Here is a 21,800-nt window from a genome sequence, read left to right on the forward strand (position 1 = left end):
TTACTTTATGTGGGATTCATGTATTTCAGGGAGTCCTGGCACACACATAAACACACTAAAATGACTTGACGTCAAGTCCAGGCTTTCTACTTCCAGAGCTGCGCATTCAATAAAATAAAACACTTAGCTCAGTGCATGTTCATATCCTCATCAATACCCACATGTATTCACACAGCTGGTAATGATGGATACCAATATGGGCTAAACAATAAATTGCGCTGCACCCAGGGGACAGATAAACTCTCTTAAGTGCTTTTTAAAAAGCTGTTGTCACCCCCTTCACCTCCCCAAACACACGCATGTTCACGCACACACATACACACATGCATCGTTCTCCCTGTTCTCTCTTACTGGTGGTAGCCTGGTGCTGGTTCCCATGGAAACAAACCTACTCTGAGCAACGGCAGATGGAGAGGGAGCTGGAGGTCTAAATTTATCTCCCAGCATCCTCTCTGACTACAAACACACACTGGCAGCAGGAAGTGAAGGAGGGGGGGTGCTTGCCCTCTGCTTGGACTGACAAGCTGGCATGACCTTTGACATCAACCACTTCTTTAAGAGACAGCTGGTTGATATCAATGAAGGAGAATATGTATACAAGTAGTACAGTACTGTCCGGACACATACATAAGATGTGAGTGAAGCTTTCAATCAAAGGCAAGCCTCACATGTTTTACAGTATCTTAAGAAAAAAAAAAACATGGTTGGGTTGAAGAGAGAATCTTAAAAAGCTAAAGCAGATGTCAGACGTGAGCGTAGAAACTTCAGCTCGCTCGAGGATGCCACGTAAGTCAGCAGGTCTCGGCGGATACCAGCTGAGGAATCACAACATACCGGAGTCCTCAGTCAGTCTCTACGTGCTCAGCGCAAGACGCTTTGGGATCACAGAAGCTTAAAAGAAGGATTTCCCTCGGCTTTGATAAGGGAGGAAGTTCACCTTTAGAACACTGGTCACCGTGTTTGAGATTTTGCGATATTCCTCAAGACAAGAAGACAAAAATGCTACTTTGGTGACATCATAAAAAAGTTAAACAATAATAATAATAAAATTTAAAACATTTATAAATAAAGTCCCCTGCCTACTGCCCAAGAAGGATAAGTGACTGAGGGAAATGGATGGATGGAGATTAAATAAATAAATACTATTATTAGACAAATATTATTAATGTTCCAATTTTTTTTTCTACATATTTTTTTTTTCCTGTCAATGGTAGACTGGAGACAAGAGACAGAAGGATGACAAGAATTTTTGTATTTTGAGTAAAACATCTTCAATCAATGAAATATCAACCTCAACCTACACAATGATTATGACTCATTATCTGTCGCGACAAAAACGTATGACAGGAAGGGGAAAAGGTTTAATTCACTTTGATGCATGCCGAAAACACCAAATGAGTGCAAGCTCATTCTAATAACTTAGTGATATGTTTCCTTACCTCTAGCCAACTCACATATTTGGCATTGAAAAATCTACACTCCAAAACAAAAGTCACCCAAAATGCATAGATAGTGCATGTGCATTTTGTCATATAAAGGAAGAGCCTTTAATTTTCTGTCTGTCACTATACAGCAATGGAATAGTTAGATGAACAAAGATACATTGTTTGTAAATATATAATAATTGTCAGTACAAGTTAGTAATTCCCTGCTGCATTTCCGATGACCTTTCACAGAACTCTAAGGTGCCACAGGACACTTGTTGCGAATCACTGGCCTAGTGTTATACTGTAATATTGTAAGTTAGAGAAAGTGAGCAAAAAACGGCAAGTGTTCATTTTTCGTTAAGGTTCTTCCCCTCCGGTCCTGTCGGTGGCAGAAATATACATTCCACATGGGTTTGCTAACTGACAAATAAATAAAGATGGAAAAAGATGGGAATGCCAACTTTGATAAATGAATCGTAATGAAAAATGTTGCATGTGCATCAAAATTTTATTGGTTCTCCCTCGGTCAATATCACACCCCTCCGCAAAGTTTGATGAAATCTAGTTTAGTTTTTGTGTGCTCAAACATTCACACACACATGCGCTCATCTAAATAGAAACACGCATGCGCAAAACCATTCTTTATCTAAGGATTACAAAAAAATCCCATGAAATGTTGACACAGTCACCAACAGTTGCAACGCGCTTACGAAATTAGTCATTTAACTTATCTGACAGGTAGTGACCAAGCAAAAAGAAAACAAAAGTGACGCAGGTCCACGCTCTCTGAGGGAGACAAAGATGGAGTTAAATGAGACGGGGCGAAAGGGGAGGGTGTCCCTGAGACAGACAGACAGACAAGAGTTGAGATTACCTGACAGAGCAGTCTGGTCTTCCCCCTCAGAGACGCTTCACAGGCTCTGTGAGACAAGCATGGAGAGTCAGAGTGAGAGCGGATATGACTGCTTGAGTGGGTGTGTTGCCGAGAGAGGCAGAGAGGGTGGGGGTGAGGTAAAAACAGAGTGATGGAGAGAGGGGGGGGGACACCAAATGAATGTTTCCACTGTACTGTATAAACGTTAGGAGAGGAGGGGGAAAGGCGCGGTAGGAAATCGAGAGCAATTGATATTCCTACAGTCGAATGGGTAAAAATCCTCCTAATCGACATTATCGCTTCAAAACAGATTTTTGGGTGGCATACCAGGAAAGTGAAACAAAAAGCACACGCGGCAACAAGATGAATGTCCATCGTTCTTTCTTTAACTTGCACAAACACAAACAAACACAAACTGCACAGGACACGTCTGTTCGTATATCCATTGTAAATGGTTCCAAAATACGCAATTTGGCCCGTTGACAAATACTAGCGTTCACTGTGGAAAATATACCAAGACTCAATCAGTACAAAATTTGGAATAAGAAATATAAACTTTAATGCAACATTTATCTGACATTGTTTAACGTCTTAAAAGTTGGCTACTTTTGACGATTTTCTTGGTGTGCTGCTGTCTCTGTGCTTGACCATAACATTTATTGCAACAAAAGAAGAAAAAGAAAGGTGCACTACAAAAAATGGAACCAAAAACTTTTTCATCAGTTTTTGCAAGAACTTTTCTTGCTCAATCAATGATTTCTCATAACAATGTTTCAGTTGTAATTTATTGAGGATTAAATATTAGTTATGTAATTAAGTTAAGCCCCATCACACTGAAAGGCAAACGTTGGCGTGTCTCAGCGAAGGTGGCGCTCTTTTGATTTAGTCGGATTTTGTTCAATGTTGCAATTATTCCTAAGACACTCTTGAGATTTTCTGAAACAGTGGTAATTGTAATGAAACTTTTTTTCCAACATGTTCAAAATGCAACATGAAAAACAATTAAGATGGTGTCAGATTGTCTTTACAACATCTTAAGAAAAACAACAAATTAACCCTGACGAAGGCGAGGTCGCTAACTTCGTCAACATTGGCAAATGTTTCCATCTCAGTGGGGAAGGGGCATTGAGTGGCCAATAATCAGCGCTCAAGCCCTTGAAATGCTGGTGTTTTGTTTTTGTTTTTTTGTTGTTGCAGGGAAATTGCTCAAAATTTCCTTGGGACACAAAAAAAAAACAAACAAACTTTCAGAATCTTGAGAAGGTTTTAAAAACAATTGTGATTTTGGACAAACCATGATGGATCCCAATTAGTCAATTAGTTAGAGAGTTAGCCACACATCCAAAGTCCAACTGAAATGGTGAAAAGTTAATCAATACGAGGCGCTACAGCATATTTATTACACACGTCTGGCATACTGTGTGTTTTAAATATCCAAATGGGTTGGCTGGATTAAATATGGTGTTTTCGGAGACGCATGCTGTCAAAGTGATGCGTTTGCACCGTAGTAGTAGTGAACACAGGAAATTTGCCTAATGAACACACCGAAACATACTGGGTCAAAAAAATAATGCATAAAACTCAAATATCTCATTGCTATTTTAGTATTTGTGTGTTAAAGAATTAGGATGGAATGGAGTGTGAAGTCAAAGGTCGACCAGTTGGTTTAATCCAGGGGTGTCAAACTAATTTTTTTCGTGGGCCACATCGTAGAAGAAATGGTTTCTGTCAGAGAGCCTGAATGAATAAACTCAAATAAAATTTAAGTGTGTTTATCACACACTGACTAAGTTGTGAGATCAGAGGCTGGTAAAAAACTGTTCAAAAGAGAGATTGGGAACAAAAAAACCGGTTGCTTTTTGTTTCTCCCAAATTTCTAAAATTTGCAAGTTTAGTATTTTAGCAAGAAACATAAAGTCAGATCAGTATGTGGTGCGGGCCACATAAAATGATGTGGCGGGCCGGATCTGGTCCCCCGGCCTTGAGTTTGACACCTGTGGTTTAATCAATGCCAAGCCTGCATGTGAGTTTCTGGGTATTACATACAGCCGGCAACAGCTCCTCCGCGAGTGTGCTTTTGTGTTTTATCGTACGCATCGGGGATCGTGTTTCTACGATCCCCACGAAAAATGTAGTGTGGGAAATCTATAAACGGATTAAAGTGGAAAGATCTTTATTTAGTAAGCAGGGAGTTAGACGCACTTGTGTACGTATATACTGATGTCACACTATTTACGTAGCCGTTACATCCATCTACTTTCCCACCTACACAAAAGTCCGTTTTGGGTTTCCGATTCTGAACGGCGCTGGAACCGTGGCAACTCTCTCATCGTAGAGGTCGGAGGAAAAAAAAAAACGTCCGCGTGAGTGATGAACCCCGTGCCTACATATGTCATTTACGTATATCTTCCAGTTCCTGCCGGTGCAGTGCATCTGTAAATGAATTCCAGTGTCATCCATTCAAGCGAGCCCCCGCATTACGCAGCAGCGAGGCCCGGCCTATCGACTGTGCAACACGAGAGAGAGCGAGAGGGAGAGACGCGGATAAAGAAAGCGAGAATTGAGAATGAACGCAGCCCCTGCTGTTCCATAGAGCGTTGCCTCACTGGCAGAGTACAGGAAGTGTGACTCACAGGCTCTAAAATAAACACGCTCGCGGAGCGACGAGCCGCCACATCGAACAGGCTTATCAGAAAGGAGGCGGGAGGGAACACAGAGGCGCAATGCACAGGCCAGCAACACATGGCCGCCTGGTGGGATGACGGGATGAGTCACGGGGAGGAGATGTTTAACGACAGTTCTTTTGCCCGCTTTCTTCATTAAAATACGTGAAGAATTCATCAAATTCAACTCCAAACGGCAATTTATTAGGATGGTTTTCAAATTGCGATGGCTGCAATTTGGGGAAAAGAATGCCTCACTGCAGTCAGTCGGCAGGCTTTATTTCGAGATAAGTTCAATGCTCGAGTGTGTTCTCCATGGTTACAGTTGATTGTTTCATGAAATATGAATATTAACTGATTTAATCTGAAGGACATGTTTTTATGTTTTTGACTAGTCCAGACATTCAATCCCAGGTATTTATCTACATTGATTTAAAAAAATTTCAAGCGTTCGGCTAAAGGAAGAATTGAAAAAGGCTGGTATGAAATAAGTTAAGTACTAAAGTAATCAATTTCTTGATGTAATTAAGAATACGGGTAAATGATTACTTTAGGTAGTTAGGTAATGAAGTAATTAGTACTTAATGACATAAAATAACTGATTTCTTGAGGCAGTTATGAAATAAAGTAAGTAAAGTAATCAATTACTCGAAGTACTAAAAAAATTGATTACTTTCGTCCTTAATAACATGAAGTAATCCATAAATTTATTACTTGCCGGCCATTTTACACACTCGTTTAGCCAAACAATTAGGAAAAAAAACATGAATAAGTTCCTGTGTTGGACTGATTGATTGACTCTTCAAAAAAGGAAAAATATGTCTTTGGGATTGAATGAGTTACTGCCACATATTTGTTTGCATTATTATTGTAATCTGATGTATTGACTTATGTTTACACCAAACTTATGTTTACACCCCCCCACACAGTTGTTTTCTTATAATAAATATGCTTACATTTATCTAGCAAATATTATTCCTTGGGAATCAACAAAAACTTTAAAAACAAACATAACGGCAATCAACATGGCAGTGATTATATACAGATAAGAAATTACTCATGTAATTTGTAATGTCAAGTGTTCACACACACACAGACACACACGCGCACACACACCGCCGCTCCATCATGATGCTTGGAATGACTTTCAGTTCACAGATGAGCATTAGCAAGAGTTTATAACTTGAATTTGTTGTCCAGTATTCGAGAACATTCGGATTTGAAGGTGTTCCCAAACTTTTGATTAGTATTGCACAAGAGAAGAGGACCTTGATGGAAAAAATCATTCCGCCCTAACTCCTATGCTAATATCGCTTCTAATTGTGAAACGTTAAAATTTGACCCTTTTTGTTTCTCTCATTTGTTCCGGGTCGACTGAATGGGAGCGTTGTTTCAGCCGTCATGCCGCCCTGATGCGATACTTTGCCGGACGAGGCTTCGTATTGTATTGGAGTGAATGTGCTCATTGTCATCCTTTGCAGCACCACACCTTCAATACGGTACCTCCCAGTGAGGGACCTTCACCCATCTGTCCTCACATTGTCCTTTTGTGTTAGACCAGGGGTATCAAACTCGACTTCATTGCGGGCTACATCAGAGTTATGGTTACCCTCAGGAATGCCCGTAATAATAGGGGAACCGCATAAACGTTTAATAAACCAGCTCGGCATGTACTTTTGTGTTAACCCTTTAAGTAGCAAAATTGCACCAAGCAACTTTTACAGTACCCCTTTATTGCAAGCCATTTTCAAGCTATAACCATTTCAAATACTGATACAAAAATTGAATATTAAAAAAAAAAAAACCTCTGGCGCCTAAAAGATTTTAAATTTAGGGTTTAGTTCTCATGCAGAAAAGAAAAATAGACTACAAAATACAGTAGTTCATCAACATGCCATTAACCTGTTCCAAACCTCCACAAAAAAACTTTGGGGAGATTTGTGGTATGAAAAGCAGCACTGTATACTGTAAAAGCATAATAAAAGAAACAATGTAAAGAAATGAAGTGAATTTATGAAAGAAAAAAAACAACAAACAAAACATTAAAATACTTTCCACCATTTGAGAATCACAACTATACTAAGACTATAGTGAGCCTGTTGTTAGCTGCTAACAGGCACTTGATGCTAGCTGACGTCCCCCTCCACTAGCTTGTCCCATTACGGTAATTATTTTAAGTAAGAATATGGCCGAGATCTACAGCTCAATCTTCTCCAAATTATGTCAAATTAAAATAATAATAAATCACTGTTTATTGGACGCACCTATATTTTTGGCCTTCATTTTTGGGAAAAAATTTCCTCTTGTATTTGTGGAATTACGGTATCTAAATTAATCTAAATCAGCAACCTAAATAAATTGAATTGGCCTTATTTGCATGTAAATGAAAAACTGCTTTTCTTGTAGCGCATCATTTCTGACAATGCCATGTGACCGAGTCTAAAATAGTTATGAGCTGTAATCTTAGTAGAACAGGCTGAGTAGTAAAAGGGAGTTGGGTTAAATAAAAAGATGGCAGGCGAAACAAAGGCGAGTCTGAAGTAACCCATTATCGATTTTTTTGCTCCCCTGTAAACTGTGTCTGATCTTTTAATGGCAGTGTGAACGAGACAGGTTTTTTCAAATGTGACCCAGGCCACTTGGGTATGCAGGTCGCATTCATCCGATTCGCATGTAACATATAAACGACAAACATCACAATTCTGCGCTCAAAAAGGCTAAAGCAGGTTGGAAAAACACAAAACAACAATAGCCGACGAGGCCGAGACAACTCGATTGAGGAAGAGAAAGGTGTATTTGGTCTCTTTGTTTCTCTTTCTCTCGCTTTCGTTCAGAGCCATCTGAACGTAACGTGAAGCACACCCCGCTGTCGTGATGTCACGGTGATGCTATTGGGCTGTTTCGCGTTCACACAGAGGTCACATAAAGGTCATCTTTGTTTGGAAATGTAAATGGGATCACCCCAAAAAATCGTATTTCACCCAAAAAATTGGAACCGAGCGTTAAGCCCCGCTGTGTGAACCTAGCCAGAGGGTGGTTGCTCTCTCAGTGTTTCGCTATATCAGATAACACATCTGCTGAGGACACAAATCGATCCGCATTAACAAAAGAGGAGCCGGCTCCACTCCATTAGCTGGCAGCTTGGTTGCATTGTGTAAGACCTTGTTGCTCTCAAATCCCACCAAGCACTATATTCTCGTACAGTATGTCATTTTAGGGTTGATGTTCTCAGAACACACTTTGTTCTGGCGTGCCAATCGATACCAATCTGCTTTATTCAGATTTGGATTGTTCGAATTTAAACTGCTCAATGGTGAACCAAACAAAACTCTACTGCACAATGGATTTTGACATATTGTATTTCAATATTGAATTGATTTGAACTCCTTACGATTTTTTTTTTTATTAACGTAATTGATCATTTGAAGTAATCAATTCGAATCTAAAGTAATCCACTGACTTGCTACAAATTGACTGTGTGTAGTTATTGATTACTTTAGTATTTAGTCCTTTAATTCCAAAGACATATTTCATTTCAAAAGACATAGTTTTTTTTTTCTTTTTTTTCAAAGGTCCACACGTTCTATCCCATGGTCTTATATACAGTAGTTTTATTTTTATTTTTTTTATAAGTGCCTGGCAAAAGGAGGGTCTAAAAATGGCTTATACCAAATAAATTTTGTAGTAATCAGTTATCAGTAATGAATTCATGACTAAAAAGTAATTACTTACTTTAGTACTTTAGTATCTGATGCAAAACATGAATTTTGTACTTGAAAACTAAAGTAAAAAGTAATTACTTTAGTACATAAGAAACTAAAGTAGCTGATTATGGCGTTATATTTGTGCCACAATTACGCACGCGCGGAAAAAAAAATTGAGCGGAGAAAATCAAACTGAGCGAGCGAAAACAGATTTTGAGAGCAAGAAAAAAACTATTGAGTGCGTAATGATAAGAGTTTGAGCGCGCGCCGATGGAGTTTGACCACAGAAAAAGAAATTGCTCGCTCAAAATTCCTTTTTGCTCGCTCGGGATAGCCCTCTCTCGCTCAACATCTCGCTCTCGCTCGCGATACTCCTCTCTCCCTCGCTCAACATCAACATTGAGCTCTCGCTCGCTCGAGTCGTCCTCTGCGCTCGCTCAGTTCTGCTCACGCGTTACGTTTGTGCCACAAAACCAGCCAATCAGAGCTTGTAAAAGCACTTTGATTGACACAGCTCAGTATCCAATGAGATTGCTTGTACGCTATCCGTTGACGCACTCTCGTTTGCCCTGTGTTCACCAGAAAAGGGCAAACGAGAGTGCGTCAACACGGACTTGGGCTGGAGAATTACTTTTATATCATTATTATTACTGTATTGTATCATTTGACAGAAATACCTTGTTAGTTTTTGTACTTTAATAATATAAGCCAACAACTCCCGCCCATGTCGATGTGACGCACTCTCGTTTGCTCCTTCCGGGTGAACACAACAAGCAATCTCATTGGATATCAAGCTGTCAATCAATGTGCTTTTACAAGCTCTGATTGGCTGGTTTTGTGGCACAAACGTAACGCGTGAGCAGAACTGAGCGAGCGCAGAGGACGACTCGAGCGAGCGAGAGCTCAATGTTGAGCAAACGCGATGTTGAGCGAGGGAGAGAGGAGTATCGCGAGCGAGAGCGAGATGTTGAGCGAGAGAGGGCTATCCCGAGCGAGCAAAGAGGAATTTTGAGCGAGCAATTTCTTTTTCCGTGTTCAAACTCCATCGGCGCGCGCTCAAACGCTTATCATTACGCGCTCAATAGTTTTTTTCTTGCTCTCAAAATCTGTTTTCGCTCGCTCAGTTTGATTTTCTCCGCTCAATTTTTTTTCCCGCGCGTGCGTAATTGTGGCACAAATATAACGCCATAGCTGATTAGCACTGAATTTTGGCAGTGTGTTACCCAAACTAATCAGTTACTTTGGCACACAATTATAATGGATCACAAATCGGTTAGGTACCAAACTAAAACCTTCAGTAATTAATTACCAAGAGTAGTAAACGATTTTAGTTCTAAATCTAACAATGTGTCCACATGAGCTTGTTCTTATTCCCTGAAAAAATGGCACAGTTGCTGCAAAACCAAAATGAAAATAAGCCCTAAAGTATTTGTACATGAATAAAGTCCCAGTGGTGCCAGAATGAAGTCAATATATTAAAAGAAGAACGTTGACGTCAGGCGAGCACTCAGCTTGCTTGATATACAAATGGCTTCTTCTTCCTGTTATTTTCCAAATGCATGCAGAGTTTGAGTAATAGCTGGCCACAGTGGCTTTTGTACACTAGGTGGGCTCCCTCTTTAAATAGATCGTGTTTCTGTCACAACACCACACTCATATGGACACAGCACATCAATTTACGAGAATACCGCACATCTGAAATAATCTCGCCGCAGAGCCTAACAGAGGGACCCCTCTATGAGTCCTCCCTTATTTGCACATTTTACTGCCTGTGTCCGCAATTCAGGGCACAAATGTCCCAAAATATACCATCATTGGGACCGCCTAAAAATGCACTAACCCCTCATTTTGTCAAACACGACACCTTGCGGTTGCACAAAAACAGCTTTGAGCGATCCTTCGTAAGCGTGAAGTTGGCGTAGTTGCGGCTAAGTTAATTGCTTCACACTCGAACACAAGAATCATCGGAAAGGCCAGGATGTCCACCGCAGAGAGCACTAGTCTATTGGTTAGCAATTTTTTGGTAACCATTTTTTGGAAAATGGATGGCTGGATGTTTGTTGGTTTTTTTTCTTCGATTTTAATCATAATCATCCTGAATGATGGAAGACGATTGAGATTTTTTATCGCCCAGCCCTTTTTTCAGACCTAATACAAAGAAGACTTTATTAAAGTGTTTCATAAGGATATCAAGACAAATCACGCAGTGATGAGCAAAAACCTAAATGAGACCTTTTAAACAGAGATATTTTCACAAAGTGTCCATCCTGCCTGCGCCCACAAGTCTCACAGATGGATGTGAATGTGAAGCTTTATAGAGCAGCGTCACCCACACAGTTAGCTGTGGCCGACAGTCGACAGTTTCAAAATCATTCTCCCGGGCACGGTGGCGGCGATAATGATGGTGTGCCTTCATATAACGCAAGAGATCAAATCCTCTAACACCTATTAGGTGAAAGGTTGGGGTCTTGCACATTACCTCTGATGGAAGTTGTTGATTGGTTTGGTTGTCAGGATTGTGAAAACATGAAACTTAATTTGACTGACAGGAATCGTATCATTGCTTCCATTACAAATAAGGAAACTGCAATTCCGCGGAAGAAAACTAAGATACTTTCTCCTGTTTTGTTTGTCAGCGGGCAAACAGTTTGTACTCTGTGCCACCAAGTTTTACCAGTTGATAGTGTTCTTTGAATATCATTTTTTGGCCCCCTGATTCCGACTCGGATGCCTGGCTGTGGATTATAGGCCGATGACGATACTGTACGGATGCCACCCCATTTGTTTTTGTATTTTTTCTTCTTTAAAACTAAAACTATGCACACTCACTCAGATATGGTCAGGCACTGCAATAATAAACACTGTACGTGATTAAAATAATACACAGTGAGTCCAGTAGAACCTTTTTATTGCCTCCTGGTGTGGGTGACAATAAAAGTAATCAACCTCTTCTAAGACCTGAGAGTTTTAGTACATTGGTATCTATGGGACCCTACCGGACACCAGTGTCTGTATCAGAACAACACTATTAACTTAAGAACAACACTATCTTCAAGAGCAGTTTATTCTTGCTTTCTTTCACTTTGATTTTTTTTAAAAATAAATAATTCATTTCCTGTCCAGTAAAAAATGATCTTTGACATCTGTAGTCATCAATGGTAGATTTTTTTTAAGCATATGGTCAAGTCTGTGCAAAATGTAGGCAAAATGGAATGCAATATTTAGCTGCTACCAACACAGGTGCCGTTGATTCGATCTCAGCTAACCTTTCTGTCTAATGCAAAGGAGGAAAATGACTTCAGCCATTAAATGTTGAGTTACAGCACTGCAGGCTTACGATTCCGATAGCAACTCCTCTGGGCAGCATTATTGTGCGCAACAAAAAACATGGAATGGTCGCAATAAGAGATTCTCCCTTCCCCAATAGAAATAATATATAGCTACCCTCTTACGGCTGGGGGGGATAACCTCACCAAATAAAAATGGTAAATACAAAAATCTATATCTGGAAACTATAATTAATATGTTCAAGCCCATATTTGTCTTGGCAGGAACCATTTTAAATGTTCTCCTAAATGGAATACTCATAATAGCTGAGGTTTGGGGTTGACCCCAAGTCAAAAAAGGCAAAACTAAACTTTTATGTCATTACTGCAATGCCAGACTACCCCCACGATACATAAAACACTGCAATAAGTGACCTACATATTCAACTAACTCATTTTATTGATTTTAAAACTTTATGCATAATACTGGTAATATAGGCATGTGAGGTGCAAGTATTATTTTTATCCACTTAGGGCCACTACCCTCATGTTCTATTTGTGGCTGTGACTGAATGTGCGAGGCCTTAACTTGCTAAATCATTATGCGCAAGCAATACAAGTGAAAGCAACAAGCGGAACTTAATATTGGGGACATTAGGTAATTAATTAACTGATCATGAGGATTTTCATCAATTCTTGCATTTCTATACAACTAGTCAAGATGTAAAAGACTACACCCTGAAGTGATCGCTAGTCAGTCAGAAGGCAAAACTAAAGACGGAGAACAATTCACACTGTCCATATGTGGGGACTGAACCAAGATTGCTAGCATAGCAGTCAAGCAAATTAACCACTACAGTACACCATCGGTTCACTTAAATAGGAATGAGAGAATTGAATAGGGTTTCTACAGGTATCAGCAAATCTTTTCAAGTTAAGAGCAAATTAAATGGAACAGGAAGCGACTTATTGCAAGATTATGCTATAGTGATTCTTCTGTAAACCAACAAAGTTTTATAAGGCTGAGCATTATCATCAGAGCTGCAACTTCACAGGACATAAGACAGAAATAACGCAGCTCATGTTGTACTATCTATCGTCTGGAATAGCTGAATAAAAAAATCTCAAAATACCACCACAAATGTAGTTCAGAAAATTTAAAAAATCAGACATGGGTGGCACAGTACTTTAAGTCAGTGGGTTTCAACTTTGGGTTTCAACTTTTTTTCAACAATGTATAGAATATTTTTTCAGCAAAGTGTACCCTACATACAACATTTTTGGACATTCATGTCTCTAGCTACAATACACAAAATGAAGGCACACAATGTTAGCAAAGGAGCCACGAGAACACAATTTAGCAATAAGCTACTTCATGTTCCAATCAATTTGCTTTTAATTTTAAAAGAAACACTTCCTGTTTCTGTCAGAGCATTAACTCTTTCAGTGCCATGGATGAGAATAAATAACACAGTTCTTGTCAAATATTTTTTGTACGGAGGGTAGCAGACACCCTTGAGTCAAGGGTGGGCAACTCCAGGCCTCGGGGGCCGGTGTGCTGCATGTTTTCCTGTTTTCTCTCTCAAACACACCTGAATCAAATGATTAAGATTATTCTCAAGCTCCAGCAGAGCTTGTTGATGAGCTCATGGTTTAAATCAGGTGTGTTAGGGAGAGAAAACTGGAAAACATGCAGGACACCGGCCCTCGAAGGCTGGAGTTGCCCACCCCTGCCCTTGACTAATGCTTACCTAATATAAGACAAATGAGCGCTGTAGTGATAACTGACAATTGGATGGCATTGTTTCCACACATACAACATAAATATTAACTACTGTACATGCAATTCAAAGTAAGCAATGGAAATTCATCTTTCATATAATACTACCCAGATGTACATAGACATAGCACACAATATTCTGTCGGCCTTGAAAGAGAGTGAAAATGCTAATGCACTCGAGAGGTTTTCTTTTCCAAAAACGCTTGGCACTGAAAGAGTTAAAATAAATAAATAAATAAATAAGTGACCTGTTAGATTAGTCAATACTGGCAGAATCTCAGTTAAAATCTCACATAAGTGCCTTTAGGTACTCCCATGTGAGAACTACCCCTTTAAAGGGCCACAGTGTCAGATTTAGACCATTTTTTATTTAAAGGATAAAATTAAATGATATAAATTTCAAAAATTTACAAATACATGTGTTCTTATCAACCAACAGTATGCTTTAAATATAATTATAAGTCTGGTCATCATTAAATAATATTACGTGGGGGGGGTGGCACTTCTCCGGAGGCTGCCATGTAATGAAAAACTGTCTCATCTTACACAGTGTACCTTTAGGTCTTTTTTTTATTTCTCATTAATAAAAACATTATTTGTGCTGGTTAGGGGCTGCTTGATTGAAAAATGAATTCACAGGGATACAAAAAACGTTGAAAATCAGTGACATCTTCAGTTTGCCGCACTATTACATTTCGTCAGAAACTTGTCCCAATATTAGACTAGCTGCTTATTAGAGGGAGGAATGTACCACTATCAGACATTATTGCTTAGTCTTGGCAGAGGTATGTGTTCTACTAATTACCATTGTAGTTCAACAATGAAAACAACTGATTTGAAATAAATGACTTTTTCCTCAGAGCTCAGAGCTTCCTCTTTTGCGCAGCTGTGCCAAGTTACAGGAGGAAACACGTGCACGGCAGCACTTTGCATGACCCGGTTCCTTACCTTATTCTACACATCTTAGTAACCCGTGACCACATTAATTAGACCTGTCAAGTCAGGGCTCCTTGTGCTTTTAGGTGCGGCCACACAAACAGACACAGAAAAGAGTCAACAGGTGGATGCTTGGCCGAGCTACGTTCAAACGGCGGGCCAGGCCGCAGAATGTATCAACACGACCCACTCCTCTCCGCACCTCCCTCAACATGGCCGGAGGAGGAGGGGTTGCCCCCCTGAGTTCCTCAAGGCCGAGTCGACCCGAGTGATGGCACACCCTATGTGACAAACCGCTCCATTCAGCCTAAATGGCAGTTTACAGTTTACTCTCACGCCGCCCACGTGGGCCCCCACAGGCCTTTTTGCTCCATGCCACGAAGCACCAGACACTCACAGGGCATTGCACAGTAGTATTGTGGCTTGAAAGCGTATCGCAAAAAAATAAAATAAAATAAATTTTCTGTTCAAATTATATATATATATATATATATATATATATATATATATATATATATATATATATATATATATATATATATACATATATATAAACAATGTATAGCGAATAGATTCGAATTACCTGAAGAATTACTTTTTTGGGAGCAACAGACATTTACAAGCACAAGACAAACATTTTTTTTTTTTTTTTTTTACAAAAATAGCAGCATGTCCACATAATTAATCATTAAAATGACTTGCAATCGATTAGCCATGAATCAATTGTTGCACTTCTAAAACTTAAATAAATATAAAGTAATCTACTCTACTTGCTGCAGTTTCAAATGTATTTATCAATTTATTGTGTCCATGTAACAATATGCCCACATGATTATGCCTTTATAGTGTTTACAGCAGCTCTCAAACTGTAACTATAACATGCCTGTGACAAAGATGAGTTTGACGTCTAAGATTGCATTCCAAAATGCATCATGCACTCAGATTAATGATAAATCCACTGGAAGCTGGATGGGAACCAACATGTACAAGCATCCAACAAAAATCAACAGTAACCACAGAATACCAAACAAATTATACCGTAAAAACAAGGTGAGGCTAGATTACGATCGTGATCGGTATCTGCTGCCTGGTAACATGGGTAAACAAAACAAACAAGTTGAGTGGGCGTCATTTTTTTCCCACTCTTACATAAAAAAAAACAATACAGATTCATGACTTTTGATTTCGTTTGAAACGGACCATCACTGCTTCAAAAACAAAAAAACAAAAAAAAACGGGTCCACTTTTGGGTTATTATACAGATAAGCAGAAATACAGCGTTCAGCCTCGCCGCTTGGGAAGACGGCGCCGTCTTGGAAACAGGCACTGCCACAATCCTATTGTGCATAAACATGAATGACACAATAATCAGACATTGTCGGAACCTCCCGGGATGATTATCGAGCCAGAAGGCCTCGAGGGCCACATGACCCCGGGTAAGGGAATTAACGTTGCATTCCTGCAGCTGTCGTCACAACATAAAACCACAGTGAGGAGAAACCCGACTCTTCTCCCGACCCGCTACCGCTCCTCCCTGCGGGTACACCTCCTCTGAACAGCAGCATCAGCGTCTCAACGCCACTGAATTATTTCTAGGCAAAGATCTCCTTAAAATAGGGTTTGCGCCCATAGAAGGAAAGTGCAGGAATGCGGTGAGAAGACAAGTGAGGGTGAGGACAATAGAGAATGCGAGACGGTGCATTGATGTAGCTGAAGTAGCAAGGGTCATTGATTTCCTGATACACCTTGTGCGGCTATGCATGCCTTTTTGCACCATCACTGGCATTACTGTAAGGACAGACAACACACACGTGCGCGCGCACACACACGATCATTGCATCTGAGCAATCGGTTATTTGATATTCCAGCAGTTGCATTGTTCACCCTGGGAAGCAATTTGCTCCCACACGCACTCTAAGAGGAGGCAAATTGACCTTCTTATAGCAGAGAGCCCAAATAATCAACAGCAAACAAACGCATCGTCTTATTTAACACTACCTGGTCATTTCCAATGAGGTAATATGACCACATCTCTTTCAGGTAAACAGCCAAATTGTTACCAGGGGCGGGTCGCACTTGATTATGCCTGCCCACCAAGATGCTTGTGCCCGCCCACTCAAGACATTGCTCTCGAAAACTAAAGCAACAATATGAAATACTGTATAGTCATTAGATTATGCGTTGCAAAAAAAAAAAAAAATCAATTATCCAATCAATTTTTATTTTTGATAGTAAATGATTTCTGTTGTCCACCATAAAAATGAATGATTATTTTTGTGTTAAGGGAGTCACATTAACAGATTAATCGCGATCAGTTTATCACAGTCATAGTTAAAGTGTTTTTTTTTAATCACATTAATCTAATTTTTAACTTGTAACTTTATGCTTTATGGTGATCCAATCTCTTTTCATGCATCAGGCTTCATGTGTTTGAGTTGTTGGGAGTTTGAAAAGAAGGATCAGTCGCACCCTGAAGTGGACTGTCATTGCGTTTGCCATAGCCTGCTGTTTTGGGTGGGTGGGCAAGTTCCGGGCAGAAGGCAGATATGAAAATGAAAGAGGATGTGAGAGCAGTTCAAGTTTAGCCTATCACATAAATGGAAAGAAGGCAGCTGTGACTGCAGCCACAACTGATAGTAACATAAATACTAATGTAGCAAGCACAGAATTTTACCATACACAATCTCCTTTACTCTATCATTGCAACAGACCCAAAATACTAACCTGTGATTGGTTTATTGCTTCTCTTTCAGATTATGCGGAGATATACGCAGCGTGAACTATCAGCCCGGCTAACGGCCGTGCCCAAGCGGCGGCCGTGTTGCCGTGATGAAAATTCCTTTCAATGGCAATGCGTTACAATTAAGTTGTAACTTCCTCATTTTCATGAAGTTTACTTTTTGTTAATGCAAAAACATGTACTATCTTTATACGCCACTTAAAACCATTTGTCACTCAACATGTTTTGAGACAAAATGTGCTCATTTTGACATGAGCGGCTTACTTTGAGTCTTTATGTATTCTATAAGAGGGGAAAATGCAGACAAGTAGAAATAACCCCAGCAACGTGACCAAGCTACAGTAAAGCGCAAGCTTGCAAATACATGCAGACCAGAAGTTTGCCAAGACACACACACACTATCTGGATATTACATTTACTCTAGGTCTTATATATTATTAAAGGAACACTTTTTCCTGATACCAAGCAGAAACACAAACAATTCAATATACAGTACAAGCAAATAAACCCACTTTTTCCTGCCAGCAGTTTTAACTTGGCTCGTTGTGGGGTGGCAAATGTCAACAGGTTGCCATTAAATCACATCAAGCTTTTTGTTGTTTATGGAAAGAGATGTGTCAATAAAGCACTAAATCTAGAACGAACAGTGCAAGCAAATATATTTCCTGAGGAAGACCTATGAGTATGTTCAGATGCCCTAGTAAAAATGGAAAAATTGAATGTACAGAAACAATACAGTCGAAAAGATATCCCTTCTTATGGACTGACGCTATGCATGCCAGGCCAGAGGTTGGCGGGCACCTACCACTTGTCCTCTTGGGTACACCATTTTGATTTTGTCTGATTACATATTTAGTTGGGGTTTTTTTTTAAGAACAATAAAAAAAAACTGCTATACAGCCAAATATTTCATAAAAATAAACTCAACAAAACCATAATTGCATGTTGTTTAATGTTTAATGTCTTTAAATGTTGAAGTGATCTTGTTTGGAATGTCTTTGTCTAACCAAGACATTTTTTTTTTATCTCAACATACAACAAGCTGTTTTGTAATTGTATCATTTTGTAATAACAGGCAGTATCGTAAAACATGCTTCCACAAAGCGCATGATGTAAAAGGGAGTTTTGCATTGCTATTTGACCTTAAAATAAAGAAAAAAAAAACATTTTAGCTGCTGAGTTTCAACCTACTTATATCATGCATTTCAAACAAAACATTTACTGTAAATCATCTGCTTGAAACATTATGTTTAAAACAAAGTTTTAACAGTACTGTACCACTGGAGAATCCTATGATGTTAAAAATGTGTTTACGCTATACATAGTAATGGTATCATAAACATATACTTTGCTGGAGTTTTGGGGCTTGTTTTGATTTGTTTTTTCAATGTTTTTCAAACTGGGAAAGCATTGTGGTCCACCATTGTTGTTTTGGGTTCCTCAATCATGCGTGCCAAAACAAAACACTTTGCATACTGCAAATGCAATTTCAGTACTTGTATGGAAAAAAAAGCTTTAAAAAAAAAAAACATTCCAATCTGAGACCCCTGTGTTGTGGAATTAAGGCAGCTTGTTTTCAGTTGGAAAAATGATATGTTAGTAGCATTTTTGGTATGTGTCAAGACAAAAATCATTTTAGAAAAAAAAAAGAGAAAACCTAGGTAGTCTCCACTTGAGATGGGCATAATAAATGCATTCACTTCAATCATGCAGAGGTCAAAATAACTCAGGTGTTTGACTTTGCTTTTGCTGAGCAAAAAGAAGTTTAATGAAGTTAAGAAAAAAAAAAGGTACATCCATATTGTCTTCTTTTTTTAAACAAAAAATTCCCAGCATGAGAGCGTTTATATGGCTTTAGGAGAAATGGTTTAAAGGAAGTAAAACATTTAATTCATTTTGAGGGGGGCATTGGGGTGGGCAACAATTTTTCAGGTGGCACATTAATTATATGTGTTAATTGCAGGTCCACACTTTCCGCCAGACGAAATTCGCAATGTGCACATCACACAAGTTGCATTTAAGACATTTCCATAGACTTAATTTTTTTTCATTGGTTTGCGCTCAAGAAAATTAGCTGTGTTGCCCTGTGTGTCAAATTTTTTTGCCATGTCCAGAGTGAATTTGTCTTGATTATTATTTACTTTATTTATTACTATTTTTAAGTATCAAACCTTAAAGACTTGCTTTTACACTGCTTATATACAAAAGGGGCAAGAAATAGACATATTTGACCAAACACGATGTGATTATTATATTTGTGGAGCCCTACATCATCCTACATAATCATGAAATTGGGGTTTGAATTAGAAATGACATTTTGAGAAGAGGGGATTGTGTCACTGAATGCTTGAATGCAAAGTTCTGCCTTAATATACTTCATGATATACTAATGTGTGACAACCGTCAAACTAAATCTCTTTCGCTCTTCAAGGAAAACCTCATTGAATAATTGCTAAATATTTCCTAGAGTACGTCACCAGAAGCCTAACAAAACACACTGAAGTAATTTGGAGGCAGCCAAAGCCAAAACTGACTGACAGTCGAAGTGGGACTACTTAAAAGATCACTGGTTTTGGATACATAAATAACTGTCCTCCTACTTGATTTGCAACGTTGCTTCTGAGGAAAGGCACATTTGTGAATAGTCATAAAGGCATGTTTGAAAACACCATCTCCACTTGAGATTCAGCGTGGAAAGCAATGCAACACAATGCAGGCAGTGAAAAACAAACACACTCGGAATATAATCTGATCACAGTGTTGTTGCACAGAAAAGCAATAAAGTGTGAATTAGAAAGGTTGGCGGGAGGGAACATTAGCGCGAGATATTTTTGGCATTGAAAAGTACAGCTTCAAAAAAATGTGTCTGCACTTGTGAAACAAACAGAACACAATGTTCAGGAAAAACTTGCCCTCATACTTGTCTCATAAATTCCAACCCAGAATGGCAGCAACGTCTACAACTAGGGAACAAAAGGCAACAAGGTAACAGCACCTATGGAATCAAACAGAACCCCTTTATCATGAACACTGGCCAAGAAGTCAAATGCGGGTGTATCTCACATGTGGCTACTTATACCGCATCTTCAACTAGCCATTTTTACAGGTGCAAAAGATGATTCATGATCGATATAGATCAATTTTCGAACGACAGTGGGCCCCCGCGTTACAGCATCCCTGACTTGCATTATTTTCATGTTGCGCCCAAAACAACTTATGATCCTAGGGGCTTGACTGTATTTGTGTTGTTTCGTCTCCTTCTGCAGGCATTTTAGGTAATTTTAGGTAATTACAGCCCGGAAAGAACCCACCGGGGCTTGGGGAGAACATGCAAACCCCACACAGGAAGGCAGGAGTGAGCTGAAATTGAACCGGTTTTAAACCTCTCTCTCTCTCTCTCTCTCTCTCTATATATATATATATATATATATATATATATATATATATATATATATATATATATATATATATATATATATATATATATATACAGTATATCCTTTTTCTTGCTGTCTGCCTTCTCTTGATAAAGTTTTTCTCTTTTCCAGCAGTCACATGCCAAGAAGAAAATAGAGGAGAATCTTGTGTTGTTGTTTGTTAGTGTGCCTTGTTTCAACTTTTCAACTGATACATTCAATGTTGCATGCTTTCTGCACTACCTATCCCGCGGCTACAGAGGAAGTGAAACACCAACCTCCCCAAACCAAGATGAGTAGAGCTGAAACAGACAACTATTTCATTCAGTGAAGCTACCATACATGTTTTTGCACCAGGAAAGCAGTAAAAGCCTAACACGCAAGCAGAGGAAAAACAAGCAAAGACAACATAAAAAGGCTTGAGGTGACAAAGACTCAAACTCGAGATCTCCTTGTTGTGAGGCAACAGATCTAAACACTGGACCAACAGCTCCCCTTGGTTTCTTTTCACTCTCTACTGACCCCTGAAGAATCACTTTCAAATTCTAAGCAAACTGGGTAACACTCTCACACGCTCACAAAGAAAATTGATTTGGAAACCCGGAAACCTCCCAACACCCCTCATCCAAATAGCTTTTGCTTGTAGGCCTATTCCTCTTCATATCCCTCTTCTGTGTAATTCAGGCACTCCCACAGTAATGGACACCAACTCAGTGGCAGTGAGTGGGAAACAAGCCCTGCTGCTTCAGCTGGTATATTTTCCAAGAATGCCTTTTACCTACACAGATAGAACACAGTTAAGAGGCTGTTAGGTAGAAACAGACTCAGAGAGGCACACCGAAAAGAACGGTCATGGAAGTTGAACCCTTCACTGCTGGTCCAAAGTTAACAGTCAAGCAGATCTTAATTTCACTGAGTATACTTTTGCCCGTGTCAAATTTATCTAAAGATAAAACCAAAACACCTTTAATTCTCATCTATGGCAAACGGCCAG

At 39.3% G+C, this 21,800-nt stretch overlaps 1 protein-coding gene across 2 annotated transcripts in view; it reads right to left on the reverse strand.

Moving 5' to 3' along the window:
- The window catches only part of LOC148425479 (transcription factor HIVEP3-like), a 59,793-nt gene that overhangs the window by 21,051 nt on the left and 16,942 nt on the right, over nucleotides 1-21,800 (reverse strand). For both annotated transcript variants that reach the window (XM_088410431.1, XM_088410433.1), the window contains exon 2: nucleotides 2,302-2,347. The gene's annotated coding sequence lies outside the window, so the exon portion shown is untranslated. The remainder of the gene's footprint in view (nucleotides 1-2,301; nucleotides 2,348-21,800) is intronic.

Source organism: Hippichthys cyanospilos, chromosome 3, assembly GCF_059441005.1.
Source record: "Hippichthys cyanospilos isolate Australia breed blue-spotted pipefish chromosome 3, RoL_Hcya_1.0, whole genome shotgun sequence".
In the NCBI taxonomy this organism is placed as follows: Eukaryota; Metazoa; Chordata; class Actinopteri; order Syngnathiformes; family Syngnathidae; genus Hippichthys; species Hippichthys cyanospilos.